Below are 23,221 nucleotides of genomic sequence, written 5' to 3'. Positions count from 1 at the left end.
ACGTGTACCATCCAGTACGTCCTCTGACTCCAGGCCTGTAACATGTCAGCAGGTCCTAACCACACACCTTCCCGTTTGGGAATGCCTCCTTCGCAGCCTCTTTTGGGCTTTGCTGTGTGCTCCCCCAGCCCCACTCAGCCTGTCTGTGTTTGTCGGTGCCGCTCTGTCCAGCTCTTGCTGGCTTCTGCTGAAGTTTCTCTGAGCTGTGCTCTGCGTTTTTCCATTTGACATTCCTAGTTTAACGGTGTGATGATCCCGCTTTGAAGGATTAGTCCACTGAGGCGCTATGCTAAGTCTTTGTCCTGTTTTAAATGGCATCTTCACCTTTTTATTAGGTCTTGGAGGATGGGCGTCTGGGCCTTGCCGATTGCCGACACTTTCCTCGTTTGGAAGGTCTCGCTTGATGTGCTATGATCCTGCCGTCTTTTCAAAGCAGCATTTCAAAGGTTTCTCCCTTCCTCTTCATTCTCAGGGGCTTAATGTCTTAATTTCCATGTTCTATTTTGGCTGTAAGACTCCCGGTTTTTGCGCGATATGTTTTCTCTTGGCTTTGGAGCCATGGTGGCCGCAGGCTGAGGCGATTAGAAAACCGTCTTGTGGCTTTCTTAAGCCGCCACCTCAACGCTGAGGGGTTGGTAGTTCCGTAAAGGGCTTGTGGACCGACTCTGCTGGAGAACGAGCGTCTGAAGCAGGTTGATCACCTCGTCAGTCTCAGTGCATTGCCTGGAGATTTCTACGCCAGCTTTTGAAGACTTATGAGGTTTGCAATACCAGAGAAATGCAGCAATGTCCCTCAAGCTGCAAAGTTGCAGAAAAACCACATAAATCTCCTGCACCTGATTCCCCTGCTCTTCACAGACCTTCACAGATGAAAATGGACGTGTCCACCTCACCGATTTCCCCAATTTGATCTGTAGCCGCAAAGGGCAGCTCTCATCACTTGTTCAGGCACCGATAATTCAATAATGCTTTCTTCTTTCGATTATTTTTTTCCCTCTTTCTCCATTTTTCCCCCAACGTCTTCTAAGCCTTCTAAAGAATTTTTTTCCCCTCGAGTCAGTTTTTTTTTGTAATATTCTTGCTGTTCGGGAACTTCACGCTTGCACACATCAGAAAGCTTTTTATAATTCCACTGTGCTCCCGTAGTTCTTATTTAATATTTACGGGTCTGTCTGCCAAGCCGGCTCGTGTCCGTGATTTCATCCCAGACCCCTGTGCATTCAGAGCTTTTTCCAGAGCAGGGACAGAGGATGGCTTTCCTTAACGAGAAGCACTGGTTCGGCATCGCAGGCAGGAAGAGCAGATGTTTGGCACTCCCGTCTACTTTCCTGTAGTCTGCTGTCACGGCGATGATCCTTGTTCCTGCAGACTCATGTAAACGCGGCGGATTTCACGTACCCATCAAATGGCTAAGACGTTGGCTTTTCCCATCTTTTTAAATGTTTGTTTAGATGAGATGAGGCCTAGTCAATGCAGACGCTGCGGTTGGCAGGCATGACGCTCGGGGGGGGGGGGGGGGGTGGAGGAGTGGCGTCTGCGAGGCTGGTAACAGATGGTTATCGATCTGGAGGGGGTGGGGGAGGGTGCTGCCACTGGGGGGTGCTAATGGATGGAGTCGGGTCACCCTGGAATAGCGGGGGTGGGTGAGGCGCTGTTGCTGCCTCCTCACATTTTCCGCTCGCATGGTGACCATGTCCCTGCTTGATCGATGGTGACATGTGATGGGTATCTCAGGAATCCCCCCCCCCTGCCCAACCATTGCTGGGGGGGAGTGGGTTACCCTGACCCATTTTTGGAAGCTTATTTTCTTAAAGCCCAGCAAAGGACTAAGCTGGAGACCAGTGTCCAGCGGGTAGGCTTGCGATTGGGAATTTGTGCCCCTTCAGGACCCACACAGCTGCCCTGCTATTGTATGCTTGAAAATAATACCTTATGAATACAGGGTCTTTGAATATACAGCCTGGGCATTTGGGGCTTCCATGAGGGCTCAGCTTGGGGTGCAGGCCACTCCTCCACCCTATGACTGACAGCATGCTGCTGTGACTGTCCTCAGAACAGCTCGTCATGGCCCTGGACTGTCCTTAAACCGTCAGTATTCATCATGTCACTCATTCTCTGTCTCTCGTTTAATCTCTCGATTGAAATGGTGTCACCATCAAGTGGCCATCTTGGATTCAGTCGTAATGGAGACGCATGTGACATAAGAGTAGATCTGTGGTCCGTGACACAGTTACCGTACAGCAGACAGCGTATGTGCATGTGTGTGTTCGGAGTTCCAGAGGTGCCCTCCGGGGTAACAGTATCCCCGGCTTCCTCCCCCCCTTTGCCAGACTGCATGCGTCTCCTGGCATAATGCAGGAAGGCATCTGATTGGGAGCCACGATAAGCCCCATTACTGCCGTGCATGCAGCCGTTTGCTCTGTGCAGTCTACATGTTAAACCAATTAAGAGCAATTAGCCCGCTGAAGCCCCTGAGCTTCCCGGACAGCGCCGCACTCCTGCTCTTTTACCCCCACAGAGGAGCGCTCGAAGCATAAACCAGATGCTTGGTACGTCTGAGCAAGAAACTTCATCCAGAACACCCTCTAAATGTGTCTGATGCTTTAACAATGTTTTGGCCTCTGTGGCAGTCATTACCTGTATTTATTTCACAATCTTGGCAATGATCTGATTTGTACAGCCAGACTGTCGTTACATTTTCTTTAAGGTGATTTATTTTCTCTTACCTCTGAATATTTTTCTGAGGTTTTGACTCTAGTTCCCAGCTTTTAGTCATGTGTGCACAGGAAAGTCTTTGCGATGTTATACTATTATTTTAAGATCTATTATCAGTTATAATAGGCATGTGATTAAAAGTTCGTCTTATTATTTGGTTATTAATTCGCATCAGTTTTATCATGTTTTAGCGTGACGTTTGGTTTTCCTGCCTGGAATAATGATTCCCTCCTGAAATGGTACATAGGCCCCATTTATTCCCATACGTAACCTCGGCACAGTAAGTGCTCGCTAAGCACGTTGCTGGATGTGCAGCTTGTGGTGGGTGATCTTCGGACTGAGGCTGTGTCCGAATTGAGGGGCTGGACCATTCTAAGGCTGCATCCGAAGACCAAATGCATCACGGCGGTGCAACAAGGCTGTCCTATTTCAAAGGCTCCTTCACATGCAGTTTAGAAATTCAGCGTAAAGGATCCAGTGGATGGCAACCCGACATATCCCAAGATTCATTGCGCAGAGGTGAAGTAGGTGTATCCTGGCTAGGCCAAATAAGGACTTATCCGTAGGCTAGATTGTCCCATTTGACAGCAATTTCTGATCGACTTTCGATAACACAGCTTCCAAAGACGACGTCCTTCGAAGGATGCAGCCTCTGAACTTTGATACAGTCTGAGTGTGCCGGCTTCCTGCAGACCTGGTATTGCGCTGACTTCATTAGGAGACCCCACGGCTTGCAGAAAGCTCACCTCCACTCTCTGGGCTTTTGCTTTGTTGAGTAGTTTAATGATCAAGTAACAATCCCATGAGTCGGGGATGGAAGTTTATCCATCTGAAAACAGATTGAAATAAATCAAAGGTGTAGATGGTATCAAAGTGAGAACACAGGTACCTGTTAACGAGACTCTTTAATTATCTTCTGCAAGCGAGCGCTGTGTTTGTTCTTGTGATCATTAGCGCCTCCTGAAGCTCCAGCCTGCGTTTTGGGACATGTGAAGTCCTGGGAATGTTCTGACAGTCTAAAGGGGGCCGATATAACATCTCTCTGTGGGCGTCAAGCTGCCACCTATGTCCCTAATGGCCTTTTAAACGATCCAGAGGTGAGGAACTTGGCTGTCCTCTGCCTGCTATCTCAATGTGCCAGGTGGTTTTCCACATTGGTGCCAGTGCGTGTCTCAGTGACCCTCGCTCACGTGCTAGTGAAGCCATCCGTTGAGTGATGGCGATTGATGTCAGGGACTTTGCTGGGCGTGAGCTGTGAGCGAGTCATTAGCGATTTGAAGGGTCCCACAGTGACAATGCCATCGAGCTCGTAAACTCGGTAACCAGATGGGTTTCCATGACGGTGCTGTCTCCCTGGGAGGGCATCAGGTGGTGGGTGTGGCCAATGGTGCCGCTGCCATTGGTCCCACACTTCCTGTTTGTTTCTCCATTGGTGTATGTGGAGGGGGGCTATTCATCCAGATGCCCCTCTGCGTTTTCAGGATGTTTAACGGCGCTGATTTCATCTCCGCCATCAGTCTTCTGGGTTATGCTTCCGGGTTGAGGAGCAGGTCATGCATGTGGTCTGTAATGCTCCAACTCACCACATGGTGTGACATGGCCGCTTGTGGTTACCTGGGAAGCCGCCATAACGATGGCGCGGCGATGTCTTCACCCGGTTAGCTTCCCCACTCACTTGGCTAGCTCGCGACCCCAAGAGCCAGTGGCTACATCGCACCCCCCCCAACCCCCCATGCTAAAATAATCCATACATCCTCTGAGGGCCCTCCAGTACGAGTCAGTGACGATCATGGTGAGCTTCAAATTGTGTGAGAGCAGAATTAATTGCTTGTTTTGCCCTGGGGTGTGGGTGTGATTTATACTTTAGCGGGAGGGAAAACACAAAGGGAAAGCTCGCTGGGGGTTTGGGGGGTTACTGTGAGGGGGTCCAAACTCTAAAATAAGTGATTGTTTACCAAGTAACATGTACCATGGCTTGGTTTCAGCCTGCATTTTTCCTCAGGGGGTGTCAGGATCAAGAAGAGCAGGCTTGCATTTCAGTAGACCTGTTTAAAATGACATTTTTGGGGGGGGGGAGTGTGCGGTGCTGTTTTCCCATCGCGTTTGTGCAGCTGCAGACCAGAGATACCCAGCTGACGAGTTGCATCGTGAACCTTTTGCTTGTTTCATTTCACGCATGTCAATGAAAAGCTGCCACGGCTGCCATTGCTGGCTTCTGAAGACTGTCTCCCCCTGGTGTCTGGCATCAGTATATCTCAGGCTGATGTTATGTAGGTCATACCCTGAAAGGAGGACAGGAGCGACTGCAGCCAAGCTGCCTGACAAAGGGCTGCTTTTCAGATGAAAGAGACTCCTGTTTGGAAAAGGGAGATTACAGCCCAGCTCCTTTAAAATGCGCCTTGGAAAATACAGCAGAGAAACACAATGGTGGTGTTTCACCGTTTGATCTAAGAAGCAGCCATAGGCAGTGTGTGTGATTCAGCTGTGATCCGAGCATAATGCAGGAATCAGTCTGGGACCCCCCCCCCCCCCCCACACACACACACACACACACACACACATACACACATACACACATACTCCCCATACCTCCCACCCTTGGTTACCAACAGGATGTAAATCCAAAATGACTGCTATGTAACTGGTTTCTGTGCATTAGTCCTGCAGTGTTAGCCGATCGCCAAATCACAAACACAGGAGTTCAGTGGTCTGCGTGGGGAATGTGAAATACCTGTACTTTTGGGTAGTAGGAGCTGCTGAACGTGTCAGGTATTAGGGTGACTGCCTCAGAACTTCATCAGGTATCAGAGCAACTACCTCGGCGCTACATCAGGTATCAGCGTAACTGCCAAGGTACTATGTCAGGTATCAGCGTAACTGCCAAGGTACTATGTCAGGTATCAGCGTAACTGCCAAGGTACTATGTCAGGTATCAGCGTAACTGCCAAGGTACTATGTCAGGTATCAGCGTAACTGCCAAGGTACTATGTCAGGTATCAGCGTAACTGCCAAGGTACTATGTCAGGTATCAGCGTAACTGCCAAGGTACTATATCAGGTATCAGCGTAACTGCCAAGGTACTATGTCAGGTATCAGAGCAACTACCTCGGCGCTACGTCAGGTATCAGCGTAACTGCCAAGGCGCGCTACGTCAGGTATCAGCGTAACTGCCAAGGTACTATGTCAGATATAAGCGTAACTGCCAAGGTACTATGTCAGGTATCAGCGTAACTGCCAAGGTACTATGTCAGGTATCAGCGTAACTGCCAAGGTACTACGTCAGGTATCAGCGTAACTGCCATGGCGCTACGTCAGGTATCAGCGTAACTGCCAAGGCGCTACGTCAGGTATCAGCTTGACTGCCTCAGAGCTGCATCAGGTATCAGCGTAACTGCCATGGCACTACGTCAGGTATCAGCGTAACTGCCATGGCGCTACGTCAGGTATCAGCGTAACTGCCAAGGCACTACGTCGGGTATCAGCGTAACTGCCTCGGCGCTGTGTCGGGTATCAGCGTAACTGCCAAGGCACTACGTCGGGTATCAGCGTAACTGCCAAGGCGCTACGTCAGGTATCAGCTTGACTGCCTCAGAGCTGTATCAGGTATCAGCTTGACTGCCTCAGAGCTGCGTCGAGTATCAGCGTAACTGCCAAGGCACTACGTCGGGTATTAGCATAACTGTCTCACCGCTGCGCCAGGTATTTGAGTAACTGCCCCAGGAGTGGCGCTGCTGTTGAGCTATTCTGTAAGTAAATAAAATGATAAATTGAGAGTAATGAAGATGGGGCATCATATCAGGATGAAGGGCTTCTTTTGACTTTTCTGCCATTTCCCCGGCAGCCCCAAATTAAATCTGTCTTCCATGAGAGTCGATGACTAACTGCATTACAGCCAGGTTTGGATCTGTGTAATCAGCCAATCAGGGTTGACTGGCTCTGAGAAACCTCTCCTATCAGGTCAGATGTAGGAGGTCTCTCAGACCCAATCAGGACTGGCAGGATAGGTCTCTCACACAAAGCAGCTCCTCTCTTCTCAGATCATTTTTCACTTCTTGGTTTTGTGCAATTTTGGTAAATGCTCTGGCTCTATGACCAGGGGGTGGGGCTTATGATTTATGGGCTGGTGATTGGTCAGTGCCCTCCCAGGCATTCCTTGTGGCAGTGATGGCTTCCCGGGAATGTGGTTTGTTACTGATTAACGTTAATGAGTGTCAGGAACTGCCACCATGACAGGGAGGCATTTCACAACGCTGTTCTATGAGCTCCTTTAAATATGACTGTTCTCCTCCTGGAGGCTGTTCTCTTTATCGCAGAGACAAGAATTGCTGCATTAAATGAGTTTTTAAAAGGTCTTCGTCAGCATTTTGAGGTTGACTGTATTGTTTTTGGTGGACATATGGTTTTTTACAGTATGCGGAGCTGTTTGAGGTGAAAAAGGAAAGTTTTATGACTGTCTCAAGTATTTTGCCTAAGTTTACGTTCTCGCACACCAATGTGACCAAATCTCAGAGAGTCAATTTATAAATGCACACAGCAGGCTGTGCTTCTGAAGGAGGTCTGAAATTGCAATTTAAAAAAAGGTTTATTCCTTAAGCCCCACTGCTAAGTGTTTAATGCTGTTAGTGTGTCCTGATATGGAAGACTGTCTGCCCTTTCCTCAGTAATTCAGGAATTCATATTGACACTTCCCGTTCGGAGATAAATCAGCTGAAAATAAGCCATGATCCCCCCCCCCCCCCCCCCCCTTAAATGTGCCGGAAGCCACTGATGCCAAGCAGTATAGGTGCTAATAGAGATGTGTTTATCCTCTTTCCCCCACTGGCTACCCTCATCCCACAATACTGTGCGGTTTATGACATTGGCAGGGGTGGTGCTGTCCCCTGATTGGTAGCACTGTAGATCCTGTCCTTGGACGTTTGGGTGACCCTGCTGCCTTTTTCTCCCCCTTGTAATTGGTGCTGAGTAATAGGATTAATTAACCCACCCCGTTAAATCTCATTTTTGTGCCTCGCTCTAGAGGGTGCGACACAGAAAAGGATGCATCGTCTTGGAGCATGAAAGCATGCTGTGCAGGAATCTTTTAGCGGCAATACACTCCACTAACAAGGAAGTGTACTCGCTTGTTAAATGTTAAAAATAGAGCGTGAGATACCACATATGGGTAAGTCAAAGTGCTCTTTCCCCGTCCTGTCTGGGGTGGGGGGACACGAATTGGGAGCATAAATAGTAAGATTGTGTATGAGCCTGGTGACTCTGAGTGCCCCCAGTGACCCTTTTCTGGAAGGGTGATGCTGGACGTTGTGCAATATTTTTAGTACCCGGGCTGTGTTATCGAAGCCTTTAAATGTACTTCTTGGAGATAATAGACTATATCTGGCTTCTGTCAAGAGACACATACTCAGCTGCATCTTCTCAGAATAAAGCGTTTAGTCAGTCTTCGTCATTCATATCCAGTCTACCGATAGTCTCGACGTTGAAAAACCCCCTTTTGTCAGCGGCGAGTGGTTAATCGTGTGTGATTGGAGATCTGAGCACTAATTAGCGGCAGGCCAACTCGGGCGGCTTTTAATTCTTGTCCCTTTAAAGTATCTCTTTCCTTGAGCGCACTCTTTTTCCGCCCCCCCCACCCGAGCTTTCCGTCTAAATTATACTCAGTGGGCAGCAAGAGAGGCTTGCCGGTACCTGGCACAGGAGCAGTGGGGTGAGGGGGTGTGTCTGCAGATTGTGGGGGTGTAGTAACCAGGGCCGGCTGTTTTTTTTGTGCTGGGTGACATGCTAATGAAAATGAGCAGAGCGCTGCCCCCCCCAGGGTGGCATATTAAAATAAGACCCTTGATGGACAGCCGACAAACTCCCCGTGTCACGTTTCATGTGCTTCATCCCAAAATTCATCGGTATTGGGGCAGCCAGGGTCAAAGTTCATGGGAGCCCTCCTTGAAAATGGGGGTCCTTCCGCACTCCTTTTGCACTCTGTCTTGGTGCCCTATATCTCCCCCGGTCATTTCTGTGTGACTCTGGGGAATCCCCGGTGTGGGAGGGGTAGTTGGTCCTTTCTGGTGGTGAATCAAGCCCGATCCTGCTTGGGGCATTTGTGGCCCTTCGAAAGGCCCTTGAAATTTGAACTATTGATTATAAATCCCTTGATTTCACAGGGATGGGCCTTAAATCTTGTGCTGATCGGAGGTGTCCTGTGTGTCCTCTCGCTGGAGCTGTAGTCAGCAACATTCTGGTAGGTGTACGCACATAATTAATGAGGAGGAGTTAATTGCTCGTTCTATTTCACATAATGGCAGATTCTTGGATTCTCGGATAAGCCGCTTACCCCAGCGGCATGCCTGTGGTGTTGGGGAAGGCTGCCCCAGTGGGTTCCCTATGCGCTGTGTCTCCATGCTCCAGTGGGCTCACTGTAATCGGGTTGTCCACTAGGAGTGATGAGCTCTGGCCTTCAGAACTGCAATAAAACTCGTCGCTAGCAATCCTCTGAGGAGCACAGCAAATCCGTGCAATGGCCCTGCAGGCTTCCCACCAGCAGGGGGCAGCGTGTGGCGCAAGTGTCAGTTTGATAATCTGCACTCTTAGCTGTGGTTATGTAGTGACAGCATAGAGCATATAGAGTCATCCTACACACTACCAGAGACACAATGGGATGCTGGGGATTTCCGGTGGTGTCCATCGCTTCCAGACCAGCTGATGCACATGGTCTCCTTAACGCTGCTCCCCCCCCTCCCCCATACATTATACGCCTGCACACGTGTGTCTAATTATGAATTGTTATTAGTAGAGCATATTAATTTCCCCAATAATTGATTATGTTATAAAAGGTAGCCAACTGAAGCTGAATACGTAAACGCAGCGGCCAGCTAAACAGCAAGGCGTCCTGTCTTTCTTGGCGAGCTTTGCTACTTGAATGGGTCACATGACAGGCTCTCCATTGATGGCCTGGTTGAGGACCCCAGCTCCTCCTGGTTTCTGTGATGGTGGTGGGGGGTGGGGTTAGGGATGAGAAATTGGCCTTGTCTTCTGGAGCGGCAAACAAGCTCATTTCAATAGGCCTCACAGAATCAATTTTTCCAGTAAACAGCCCCTGAAACAAATGGCAGGGCCTTCTCTCAGGCTGTATAAATTGCCATTAAATGCGTTATTGTCATGGTGTCAGGTGTGCGCAATGGTGCGGCCTGCAAATCGAGTCGCCGGCCACATCTCTCAGCACGCACTGCCACTGCCCCCCTCCATATTGGCGCTCTAATTGGTTGAGGAATCACGCAGAACGGTTCCCTCTGGAAACAGGAGATGGCACTGCAGTTGGATTGAAAGTGGATGGGGGGGTACCAGGGCTGACCCATTCCTCAGGGATGTTGCATTGCGCTGGATGAAGATGTCTATCGATCTGGGAGCCAGGTACAAAGTGGGTCATTTACCACGGTTTTACCTTGGTGGCTCTCAGAGGGACTTTTGTTTTGACTTCTTGTTGTAGAGTCTGGTCTGATCTTAGAAGCAACCGTTTAATTATTATGCATGATTTTTAATGCTCCTCCCCATTATTCTCCTTGTATCCACACACTTGTTTGCTTTGGGTGTGGGTGTGGCTTTCTGCTGTGGGTGTGGCTTTCTGCTGTGGGTGTGGCTTCCCGTTGTGGCTGGGGCCTGCAAACTCGCCCCCGGGTTCCGGTCCAGTCCCATGCACAGTGGATGAATGAGTGCAGTGTGGATCCGGATGCTCGCTTTTTAAAAAAGAGTGTGATGACACTCCTGAGGTCACATGGCTTCACCGGACAGGATGCCCCCTCCTCTCCTGAATGCCAGTAATATGATGCTGGATTTGTGCCTGCCCCCCTGACAGTGGCATCGTGTAGCTGCCTAGTATATTAAATTTCCGATTTTATCCCCCATAAAGGGCATATTGCATTTTGCTTTATGTTGCAGATTACTGCATAACCATCTCGTCTCATCCCTGACACCATTTGTCAGGTGGGCTGGCTGCCATTGGACTTGCTGGCTGATACTTGCAGTTTCTTCCTCACCACCCCCCCTCCCCCCCCCAGGGCACTCCTCCTCAGCCCAAACTCCCATCTACTCACCTTCCCAACCAGGCAGCCATCACCTTCCCAGGGGACATTGCTGCAAGCATGGTCGTTGGCCTCTCGCCAATTCCGTAACTCTGTTACCGCCTCCTTGACCACCGTAACATTGGCCCTCTTTACTCTTGGTAAATGCTAATGTGTCCTGATGTCCCCCCCCAACATCACAATAACTGTGCATAGGGCCATTTCACCTTCTGGCAGATGTTGGCAGTGCGGATATCTGAGCACAATTGGTCAGCTGGACACCTTGGAGATCATAGACACGATTGCCCGAGTGCAAACTCAGTATAAATGTGGCTGTAGAGAGTTTGGCACACAGAGCTGCTCTTCTTGAAGCCTCTTGAGCCCCCCCGCCAGTGCTTGGGTCATGCTGTCCTCTTCCCCCTGACTGTTCATTAAGTGACCCCCTCCCAATATGTCCCGCACTTGTACACTCACAGCCACCCCCCCTCCTCCAAACGAGCTGGCCTTGTTCTCCTTCTGTAACGACAGACGATGCTCCCCAAGGTTGCCTAGGAACACGTGCCTGTTCTATAGCGTGGTCGCCATGGGAATCGTCGCCGCTTGCCACTGCTCTGCGGGATGGGGGAAGAGCAGCTTTTTACTTGGTCACCTCCTCTCCTGTTTCTCTCCCCCCACTCCATTTAACAACTACACTGAACCCCCAACCCATCCGAAACTCTGTACTGTGGTCACACTCCCGGCCAGATGGGCTGTTTCGCCTGATCCTGCCAACCTTGTCCCCACCGTCCCCTTCCCCCTCGCCATTTACTTTCTTGTTAGTCACAGGGGCTCTCCTTGGTTACCAGGGTGACTGCAGTCTGCGTTCATTCGGTATGGTTCATACCAGCTTATTTGCTCCACGTTCGCTTACCGGTGTTTCCAAGTCTGGCCTGTAATTCCTGTCCCTGGCTGTTTTGCATTTAAATTGACTCCAAGAAGCGTCACTCGGAATCTCCAGCATTCCCATTTTTATTGTTGAATGTTAATATCCGGATGCTGATAGGTTGTCCGCCTGTCACATGCCGACTCTGAGCTACTTTTTGTGTGTGAACACGTTTCCGAGACGACGGGTGTCACCCAAAGATAAATACTATCGGTGTTTTAAATGTATGAAAATCAAGCTGTTCATCATCTCTTCCGATTTTAGTCATTGGAGAGCATGGAAAGGTGGGCCCCTCATGGCACGTTTCACTCGTCGTGCTGGATATTACGTTTCCGCATGGCTGCATTTTAGCTGTGTCAGTTTCTCGTCAGGGTGGAGAGGGTGGGTAGTGAGAATTCATGCTGCGTCTCATAAAGAACATTCTATGTCCCAGAGCTCCTAGTGTGCAGCTCCAGAACCCAGAACAAACCCCCCCCCCCCCCCCCCCCCAGAAAGTTCCGGAAACCGCGTCTGTGCAGCCCTCTGCTAACACTGGCCCATTCTCCCTACCTTTCCGGTCCTCCTGCTTCCTGTGCCGGCTGCTGCCGTGTTTAATCACGCAGGTAAGTCACCTTCCGCCTGTTTGATACTCCTGAGTCCTCCAGTTTCAGCCCCCGCAGACAGAGCCCTCACAGCGTCCTGCGCTACGCCGCCCATCCCGCGCTACGCCGCCCATCCCGCGCTACGCCGCCCATCCCGCGCTACGCCGCCCAGCCCGCGCTACGCCGCCCAGCCCCGCGCTACGCCGCCGTCACTTCTCCCAGAAAATTTTTCATTTGGCTCATTTTCATTTCTCTTATAAGTGCCATGTCCCTTTTGTTTGCAATTCACAGCCGGGCCAGAAAAAAAAAAGTATAATTTTTCTTTTGGGAGCTTCAGCATCTATTATTATTTTTATTATTATTATTTTTTTTTTTTATTATTATTATTATTATTATTATTATTATTATTATTATTATTAAATTCTGCAATTTTTTTGGGTTGATGCAGCAACATTCTTCTGGACTGATTGGGAATGTTGATAAATGAGTCGTCAGCTTCCGTGGAAAGAAATAATTTGTTTTAGTTTGATTTTGTGAGGATGTTTGCTGTGGGGAGGTGCTGTAATTCGGGCCGGCGGAGGTTGGGGCTGCGCTGTGATGGGTTTCCGCATGGTGCACAGGCAGCCACTTGCGAGCCAGGAGCCGGCGGTGGCAGATCGGCTACAGAGGACGCGTTACGGAGTGGGACCCTGGCCCGGGCCCGGGCCGAGCAAAGCCCTGCCATATGCCAGGGGGCCCTCTGGGGGAGCAGGGCCTGTTCTAATTCCCGTGGCGAGCCGTCAGAATGACGAGCTTACTTCATTAGCATTCAGAGTTTGACTTCGTTTAGTCTGAGCTGCCGCTGACTTGTGCTGCTGGAATTAGTTAGGTGAAGCGATTTAAAGCAGAGAAATTACTTTTAAAAAGTCAATATAGAATGTGAGCACACTCAATGAACCCCCTGTCCCCCCTCCCGGATGCCTATGCCTTTGCTGCTGCCACGATTTAATCCGCAGAGGCTGCCATCATTTAGGATTATTTTTATGAGCTAATTGGGACACATGTTGCCCAATCTCCCAAAATCTTTAGGTTGCGGTCTGATTGCTGGTGGGAATGTTGGTCCAGCTGGATTTTCTTCTGGTTGGATGTTCTCCTTAAGTATATTTTTCCATGAGTTTTGGCAAATAGTTAGCTTGTTTTAGAAACTACACAAATGTGTGTTGGGATTCCGATTAAAGGGAATTCATCCGAAATGATTACAATCGCCTCGTGCAGCTCTGAAAAACATCTCCAAAATGCTTGCCTGATCTAGTAGATTTAGCAGACCGGAGTCTGATGCTGGTTTTCTACGTCCGCTATCTGCTTATTGATGCTGCCTGATGACTTAAGTTCAGGAGCAGATTACATCAGGTGTGGTTTGAAGGCTGTTTCCGTGGTGATCGGCGAGGCCGCCTTCGCAGACCCTGCCGGGCCCCACGCTGTCGTCTGCAGTTAGCGGAGTCACAGGGCATCTGCAAAGCCTGGACCGCTGTCTTCGGAGCACCAATTTGTCATGTTAGATGGAGATTACTGCGAGAGCAAAGAGCTTTCAGATGCAGACAGATACGGCGGCTACGGGCTTTGGGGCCAACTGCGGTGTAATTCGATGATGACGACCCCTTTCCTTTCCACGTTCAACCAAATGTCTTGAATTAGATTAGCGCTGCCGTCTGTTCTATCTCGGGCACTCGTGGCCTCCTGACTGGTCGGTACGTGGTGTGCTTGGAGTTGGGAGGTCACATGACCAGAAAAACATTGCGTTTCTGCCCGTTAGTGCTTTTGGGCCATGATAAGCATGCTGACCTTCCTGGACGGGGACTGGGCTGAAGGTGTTTAGGAAGTTTCCGCACACTGTGAGGTTCCGGACGCGGTACCATTTTTGGCTCATGTGTTCGAGTGATAAAAAGCTGAACACCCAGTTAAATTAGAGGCGACGGGAGCAGCAGCCGAGGAGCGGGAAGTTTCTGGAGTTTCCCCGGCTTTTCAAAGATGACAGCTTGTCACCCGTAAGTGACAGGGAGCCTTCAGCTCTTTGTTCTCAATCTTCCTGCCGAGCTGCCGGGGCTCAGGTGTATAAATCCGCCTCGCAAGCCCTGCATGGCGATGCCTCACTCATGCATAATGCAGCCTCATTAATTACCAGCCCTGCCATTCCGCGTTTTCAGGCCAACCTGATGCCTTTTCACGTCTATTTACTTTTTACCTTCAACCCTCTTATCTTCCAGTTCCCCATTTTATGTGCCGGGGCCACGTCTGGAGCCTCTCTGTTTGGCCGCATTTCATCTTCTCCATCTCGGTTAATTTTCAGAAGCTTCTCTGACGCTTCTTTAGGTTTGTGGACAAAAAGCTGTGAGAAGCGTTTTCCTGCCCCCTCCCAAGACAGACAGTCAGGTGTTCCCCTGCCCACGTACACACCGAGAATCAACGATCTGGAAGGAAAAAGGCTTCTCTCTTTGTGGGTGTGTGAAATTGATAGCATGTGGCATCGTAATGCCGTGAACAGCACACAGGTACTGCTGTTGTTTTGAATGTTCATCCTGAGTATCTGAAGGTCCTTAGATCTCACTGTCATCAGGAAATAGAAAGTCTGCAGAAGCAGGGGAGGGGGGTGGCTCAGCTGGTTAGGACACTGTACTCATGATTAGAATGTCGCAGGTTCAAATCCTTGTTGATGTTACCGTTGGATCCCTGAGGAAGGCCCTTAACCCCAAGTCACCCCTGGATTGGCTGAGCCCGCCTTGAAAATGTACATCGCTTTGGATGAAAGCATCTGCTAAATAAAACTGTAATGTAGCTGAGCTTCAGCCCTGCAGTGAATAAGTGGCATGGGTCTGTAACATGTGATGGGCCTTTGGATTGGCAGAGGATGAGCGCTCTGCAGACGCATGTGAGGTTATGAAGGACATGTCCTTAGAGCTTCTGGAACATCCTGGCATTTCGTTCTTGCAGAATATTCCCCCCCAGTGTTTACAGACTGATTAGTGTTGCTGGGTAGTATTACTGCTGAGGCAATTAGGCTGTGAAGACAATACAACAGGAGTGAATAGCTAACGAAAGCTCCCTGTCGTCCGGGGGGTTGTTCCTGTGACTTTAATTGGCACATAAATTTTCATTTATAGGTCATAATTGGTCATTTATCAAGCGGGCCCCAATTACCCAGAAGCCATCCATCCCTGGGGAGTCCAGATTCCCTGACGCATCCCCCCCCCCACACATAGACGCCCATTAGTACCTTGCTGACCTGTTGACCAAGTGACTCTGGGGTCTGGCCTATAAATGTCAGGGATCGTCGGTAAATGGCGAGTTATTCCAGACGTATGCTGCTCCCCCCCCAACAATCCGTCACGGTGCTGGATTTTATTGGCCCTCCTGCCTCAATCCCACCCGCTAACCGCGGCTTTTCTCCCACTCCATATCTCACAGCATTAAAGATCGCCAGCGCCGTTTTTATTCTTTAATTTTACCGCCCCAGAATCCCCCCACCCCTACCCCACCGCCCCCATCCCAGCACATTGTAACTCTGCATATATAAGGTGCAAAGCCTGTTTATCTTGACGGCGAGCGGAACTGCGGAAGCTCCTAGTGGGGTGGGTTCAGCTCAGCCTTTTCACTTTCTTTGTCACTCTCCATTTACTGAGAGCCATGGCAGGAGGGCTGGTGGGGAGGGGGTGTCGCATCCCTGCCAGAGACGGCCTCTCGTCTTAGGAGAAGCGACGTGGAGCCTTGTTTTGCTCTCGGGTTTTTTTTCTCGCCCCGTTCCCAAAGGCGTCTTCCTTAGCATTATGGCGTCAGTATGGGTCACCAGCAGAGCCCACCAACAAAAAACACCTACGGCTTTCAGGAGATGACGGAAACGGTTTGAGTGACCCCCTCCGTGCCCCCTAGCTTAATCACCGTCTGTGATCATGCGGGAACAGAGCTGCTCGTGCACAATCCGCGTGTAAATCTCATCCTGTTGGCAATAGGCTCCTGCTCCTTTCCTGCTGCTGATGATGGAGTCCTTTACAGGCTGGGGGCTTGAACCCCCCAGGTCTCGACACCCATGCTGTCCACCTCCCTCTTACGAATGGCCTTTTTTTTCTCCTATAAAGCTGTGACACTTTTAGGAGTAATTGCTGCTAACATGCCAAGTCTCTAGGCTGATAATGACCTGCTTTGTCAGAAAAAAGATTTAGGCTTTTGTGTTTGGATTGTGTGCGTGTGTTTTTTTTTTTTTTTTTTTTTTCCTTCCTGCGTTCCTGCATTTCCTAACGGACTATGTCAGCTCAGACAAATCGCTGTACACGCGACCTTTATCGTGCTGCGATCAGAGAAGGATTTCTTTATTCTGGTAGGTTTTAAAATATTCTGCCCAAATTTGCGGCGTGTGTGTCGATAAAAGAATGCTGCACGGATCTCCCCTGGTCCAGAGCTTGATGTTTCTGTGTCTGCCAGTAGTTGCTGCCGATGGGAAAATAACATGAAGCGTTTGGGATTTGGGAGGGGGGGGGGGGGGGGGTTCCCCTTTATTAATCATCACTGAATTCTCTGGAGATCTGAGCGTTTCCCAGCATCCTCTGAAAACAAACAGTTTTAGCACCCGTTCACCAGTACACAGGCTAGGAATTCACTCAACACAGCCTCCCTGGAGGGAGGGTGATACTTTATTTATTTATTTTTATTTCCTCCTCATTGGCCTGCTTTTCTTTCTCACTTTTAGCTGCAAACAAATTAAAAATGGCTTGTGACAGGGGACACCACCAGACCCAGTGCATGGCGGGGCGCTCTGTCCATTTTAGGGTATGTTAGAAGCTCACCCCCCCTGCTCGGCTCTCCATCCTTTCTTCAACAGCTCATAATATTCCTGTTTCATTCTAAAACTGAAAATGTGCTTGAATTGTCGTTTTTACCTGTTTACCTGATAAAGTTAATTTGCCTGATGTTTTGTCTTTTGACAGTTTCAACTTGACAAAATGTGTTTGAAATACACCATCCTCTCCACACTTCGTGGCCCCCACCGGCCCAGAGTGCCTTTCTCCAACCACCCCGCAATTCTGAGGAAATTCTCAGGTTGGCTAGCCATCAGCGCCCAAGCCACCGAGGACTTGGGGGTGTTTAGCCATCCAGTTGGCTTCAGCTTTTAAAGGCCTCTTCAGCCCATTCACTGTGATCTCGTTCGGTTTACCTTTGATTCCAATTTTCCAAGATCGATCTCGAGGCCTGTCCAGTCTGCCTCCAGCGGCATTTGCCTGTTCCGTGCAGAATCCCACCCTGACAGCGAACTGCCACTGGTCCAACCTCCCTGTCTCTCTGTCTGTCATTCCTGTAATGGAATTAGCCAGTAATCAGCTTCCCGCCCATCAGCATGAGGTGCCGCAGAAGATTCAGAGATGTTTTAGCCCCTCAGCTGTCCGTCTGCACTGTCGTCATCACAACCAAGATGGAGACCCAGCTGAGGGTGCGGGGGCTCTAAATGTATCCCCCAGCAAGGAGAAAACAGACCCCTTCTCCTGTCATTGTATACTCTTGTTTTGCTAATATTGTTTTTTTTTCTTTCTTGATGGGCACTGCAAACGCTGAGATTAGGGAGCGGACATACTGACCGCTTTAGTTTTTTTTTTTTTAGTTTTAGTTTTCCTCAGGCTCATTAGGGATCATAATGTATGTTCATGGACACTTCTGGCAGTTTGGAACGTTTAGGGTAATGCAGCTGTTTGTGTTTTTGTTCGGACATTGTACAGTTGGAACGTTTATCCTGTGAGATAGGTCCTGCTCTTGGGTTGGTCCCAACCTGGGCCCAGATCTCACACATCGCTGATCTTCTCAGTCTGAAAAATGTAGAAGTAAGTAGTAGCTACTGTCTTCGATTGGCTGGGCAGTTTTCTTTGCCGTTTGTTACGTAGCTTTGGGTGGAATTCCTGCCACCCAGGTTGTGTCTTGATGGAAAATTGTACCAACAGAGATGTTGCAAAAATTACTTCATCGTAATTTGGCCTCAGTCAGCATTTCCATGGCAGTTAATCTCTTCCGTTGAGTGCATCTGTGTCTGTAATCCGCACGTGCAACGTGCCTAACTTCAAAGTGTGCAGAAAGACCGATTTTTGTTTTTTGAAAAAGCGGCAATATTTTTGATGTACCCTGGCGGTCGAAGAGTAAAAGCCCCTCTTAATGGTTAGTGGCTAATGAGGCCCGCGTTCCATCTGCGTGCGACACCTCCGCGCTGAAAGGGGGCGCCGCGGGAAGTTCGCATCGGAGACGTCGGCCAAACCGCTGGCGCCAGCCTTTTGGGGTGAGGGTATGGGAGAGGCGGAGCGATGAATGGGAACACGCCCACCCCCTCCTTTGTTTTTCCCATGGGACCTTTTTAAATCACTCAATGGCATCCTTGTTAGCCAGCACCTCAAGCACCCCTCTGTGGGTGATGCCCGTCTGCTGGATTAGCCAGCTTGGTGCTAATCAAGCTGGCGATTGGACTCCGTCTGTCAAAATCACTCTTGAAATCTAAAGTGCGATCTTGCCCATCTGATTTTTGATGCCACGAGAGCCTCGGTGAGCACTGGTGGCTCCGCCCCGCCCCACTAGCCAGCACCGGCTCTTCCTGCCATCCGTGGCCAGCTTCCTCCCCTTAATTGCCAGCACACATTTGGACCGGAGTCTGAGTGCCTGTCTAGGTGTTAATTGGCCCTGGAAACAGCTAATGGCGACAGGCATGAAAAACGGGAATTAGTGGCATGCAGTTTGGCCGTAAATAGCGCCACGGCAGCTTGGTTTTGTCAGGGCGATGCAAGGTGCTCTGCCTTATATCAAGCTCTAGGTGGGTCTAGAAGGCCAGCCCCCTCCTCGGTACTTTCCAGAGCCTGCTTTGCCTTAATAGTACAGGCCTTTCTCACAATTAATTCATAGCACTTCAATAAAACATCCCCCCACCGCAGTGCGGAGAAATTGCTGCCCTTGTGGGGGTCACTTCCCTGCGCCCCCCCCCCCATACTTTCCCGTTAAGACTAACAAACAAACTGGCCCGTCTCCTTTAAAGCTGCAGCCTCTATTAAAAAAATAATGACTCAACGGGTAATGTCTGATTGGTTGGACACAGGAAGGAGTCGGGGGTCATTTCTGACAAAAACTTACCTCACTCATGGGAATCATTAAAACAGGAAAATATGAGCTGTAAGGAAGGAGGAGCGGTGTGGCACTGCACTTAGCCTCCTCATTAACCTGTTTATGCTCTGATCTGCAATTAAGAGGATAAATTCAAGCCACATTATTCATCCCAACTTGTGAGCTTCACTGCACCAAGAGTTTCCCCGACTGGAGACAAATTCTGATCGGATCGACTCACACCGGAAATGCCACACGCATGCAGCGTCTGTGCGGACAGGGTCTCTGCCGGTCGTTTTCCTGCCAGTGGGTCATTGAGTCTGGCCTCAGACTGAAACCCCAATCAGCTTTATTAACACTGGCATTGATGGCTGTCCCTGTAACGCAGTGTGTATATGTGGAGACATGCATTAACCGCCCTCTCACATTTAACAACCAAAACAGAAAACCGCTCTTCACTCCGTCCTGAGCTTTGACCGCCACCATCTCCATTACGGAGCTCTCACTTATTAAGTTTCCAGCCTTAATTATCGTAAAGAGGTGATGTGCTGCTTTATGTCTGGTTATTAGAAGGTGTGGGAGGTATAATGACTCTCTGCCATCTTATTTTAACGCGCTGTGTTTTGCTAATTTGTAATTTGCCTCCGCTGTATTGCAGTCGCAGGTTTTAGGTTGGCATTGGCCTTATAACACAGGAATCATTACTTACCCCGGCTTGCTAAGACAGCTTTGGAGCTTTTAGACTTTTATCATATCGGATGGAATGCGATGCTCCCCCTCCCCCATTTGGATTTCACTGATTTAATGAAATTAAAAGACCATTACGTTTGGATTATTATCATAGTTCTATATGCATACCGGTGTAATGATGTGTTACATGGACCTGGCGGCTGCCATAGAAATCGATGCGCGTGGGTGGGGAGGGAGGGGCGGTGTGGGCGCTCTTCAGTGAGATTCCTCCCCCTCTTATCTGTTCTCCATGCCCTGTCACGTCCTTGAACGCTGAGAATGAGCAGGTTTCACTTGCTGAAAGTCCACCTGCCCCCTGGAGATGGAGGTCTCTTGTGCTCTGTGAGGTGTGTGTGTGGATGTGTGCACGTCGGAGTTTAGCTCTGACACTTTTCTTCATGCTTACTTTTATGACCTCCACATCTCTAGGGGGCGCTCTCCCCGCATGGGTTACCACTGATCAGAGTTCGGTTCTTTGACTTCTTTCTGAATATGTCTCTCTGTGGCTGCGTGGTCTTCAGGAGTGCTGTGCACGGTCGTGGATTCTGTGCTGAGCCTTTTTCTCAGTGTACCACCACAAACTGTTCTTGGAGTTCATTTAGCGGCCCCCTAAACTGTCCACTTCTCTGGCACCTGCCCTAGTCTGCCCTCACATTCCTCGGGTTACTTTTCTGGGATGGATATTAAAGAAACACAAGCCTGGAGCTGGAGGGCCGTGCCACTGTAGCGTGAAGGGAAAGGTGTGAGCCACCGAATTCTGCAGCAGACATTCTCACCAGGCCTTTTAACGCTGTCCTGTAACTTGGGCCACAGTTCCCGGTGGAGCAGACGAAAAGTGCTCTGTGTTGTAGTGTGTTTAAGTGGCTTCCTGTGCGCCAGCAGGGGTGGGGGCGTTTGGAGATTTGCCGGGGGTTTGCGCTGCCTCTGACTTTGTTTTTTAACATTTTGTTTACTGAAGTTGCTTCAGGAATTCGGCATTTATATTGCACAAATCCACCTTTCGGTTCTCTGATCCTATTAAGTGGATCCACGCTTCCTGCTGAATGAGAATAGCCTTTAAGGTATTTATCGGCTGGCAGGTGGGAAGCGCTTACACTGGGCTGCTTTGTGAGGCAGGTGCTCACTTCCTTTTTGTTTTCTTGTATAATAATACTCAGTGATAAACTAGCTTTCATGTACACGCAAACACACACAGATGCACAGATACAGATAAAGACACACACACACGTTTGCAAAAGAACATGGATTTGGGGGAGGGGGCAAGCAAGGTCAGCTGACCTCTCACAGAAAACACATCAAACCCCGTCCAGGCAGAAGCTGCACTCGCACCCAGGCGGATGGCCCTAAATTTCTCTTTCCGCACTCGCCTTGTTATTTGGGGTGTCAATTAGTGCTAATTAGAAGCTGATCTCTCTCTGCTGCTGCTGTGGGGTAGGCCAAGGGGCCTGCTGGCCCGCGGAACCTTCCAGATTGATGCAGAGCTTGATTTGATGGGTTTGCCTGTGTGTGTGTGCCTGTGTGTGTTGGCTGATATGTGTGATGGACCGTCTGACATCCGATGTCATATTAACGGTCAATTGTCACCTACAGCAACAAAAAAGAGTTTGATCTTGACCCTCCAATCCATACCCAGCGACCCAGCACCACCCCCGTGCTAAGGCACCCCCCCCCCCCCCCCCAAAACGTGAGCAAAGGAGCGGTCCTAAGCTTAAGGATCCATTAGTCAGTGTGGACTCCTAGGTTGTGGTAATCGGGAGTTAATGTCGTTAATGACGTCAGGCCACTGTCGCCCTCCGGAACATTCTCCGAGAGCGGACCACTTGATCAATGACTCGTTCTGACCCATTATCATCCGTTTAAAGTCTCTTCTCTCTGAGCTGGAGCCCAGGTACCTCTGTTGGTGTTTCTGCCTTTGTTTTATGTTGCCTGTCATTTTTCGCTTTACTTTAATGTATTTGTATTTGCAGTGTTATGATTCCCCCTGATCTCTTGTTGTTTTTTTGCATTTTAATATTCTGGTCAGCATTGCTTTGCTTTGACAGGGATTGGGATGTAAGTGTCAGCCTTGCACTGGGCGTGGCGTCTCCCCTCATGCGCAAAGGGCCTTAAGTCAGAGCAATGACTGCAAGCGGCTCTAGAGGGCACAAGACACCGCGTCCGCTGAGACCGCTCGGAGGAACGGGATGCTGGGTGGCATCGCACTTTCTTTTACGTCTCCCCCCCCCAAAAAAAAAAAAAAACTGAAACTGCGACACCATGAGCAACCGAGGCACCACAATGAGGTATTGTCCTTAGGAGAAAAAAAAAAAAAAGGTCTGGCCCCCCCTGACCTCACAGTCACTGCACCTGGCATACAGACGGACTGGTAAATTACGTCATTCAGTGAGCAAGATTCTTTTTTTTTTCTTTGGGAGGGAGGGTGGGTCTGAAAGTTAGTCATCCTGTAAGATATAAATGAAGACATAGGGTGCCCTCCATCAGCTCTGCCCCCCCCCCCCCCCCAATATGCTTATATTCGCTCTCCCTGCCTTGAATCTCAGTCTGCAGTATCTAACCGAGATCATGGTTCAGTGATGGAGGCAGGTGGCAGGCGGCCCCACCTCTGCACTGAACCATGACCCCCCCCAGACCCTCTGAGCTGAATTTCTGTATGAAGCATCCTTACACGGTAGGGGGGGGTCACACCTGGTGGGATGTCAGAATTGAGGTGCACTTACTCGCGGTGCCATGGCAACCGAACCCTAGCTGGCTCCCCGGGAGAGCCACGTTGACAAGTCGAGCGCTTAATTAAACCGACTGGTGGGGGGAGGGGGTGTACATGCCGCGTGGCTCGTGGAGGGGGGGGCTGTCCGCATGACACTCGGATCAGGTCCTGCCATCTTCAGGTGAGCGCAGGGCTATTGAGTAGCCAGAGCCACCTTCTGCTCCTCACAGACAGACGTTCATCCGTTGGGTCTGCCTGGGGGCCCCGGGTTATGAAGACAGCCCCCTTTGCGGTGTGTCCAGCAGTAGCGGGTGTCGTGTGACCTCCTTGGTGGAGAGGCATCACAGACCGACGTGGTGCTGGCTCCCAAGGTCCATGATAAAACGCATGTTTAAATCATCTCCAGGAAATGATCTGGTCACACCTTATT

General features: G+C 49.8%; 1 protein-coding gene and 1 long non-coding RNA gene across 2 annotated transcripts in view; both read left to right on the top strand.

Annotated features, from left to right (window-relative positions):
- Positions 1-23,221, top strand: part of LOC125727810 (partitioning defective 3 homolog) — a 162,444-nt gene that overhangs the window by 53,805 nt on the left and 85,418 nt on the right.
- LOC125727890 (uncharacterized) lies at positions 5,259-7,429 on the top strand. Its single transcript, XR_007388885.1, has 3 exons — positions 5,259-5,760; positions 5,923-5,966; positions 6,063-7,429. It is a non-coding gene; the product is annotated as an uncharacterized LOC125727890 (long non-coding RNA).

The sequence above is a fragment of the Brienomyrus brachyistius genome, chromosome 1, assembly GCF_023856365.1.
Source record: "Brienomyrus brachyistius isolate T26 chromosome 1, BBRACH_0.4, whole genome shotgun sequence".
Taxonomy (NCBI): Eukaryota; Metazoa; Chordata; class Actinopteri; order Osteoglossiformes; family Mormyridae; genus Brienomyrus; species Brienomyrus brachyistius.
The sequence above is the reverse complement of the archived record's forward strand: the minus strand, read 5'-3'. Positions and strand labels throughout refer to the sequence as shown.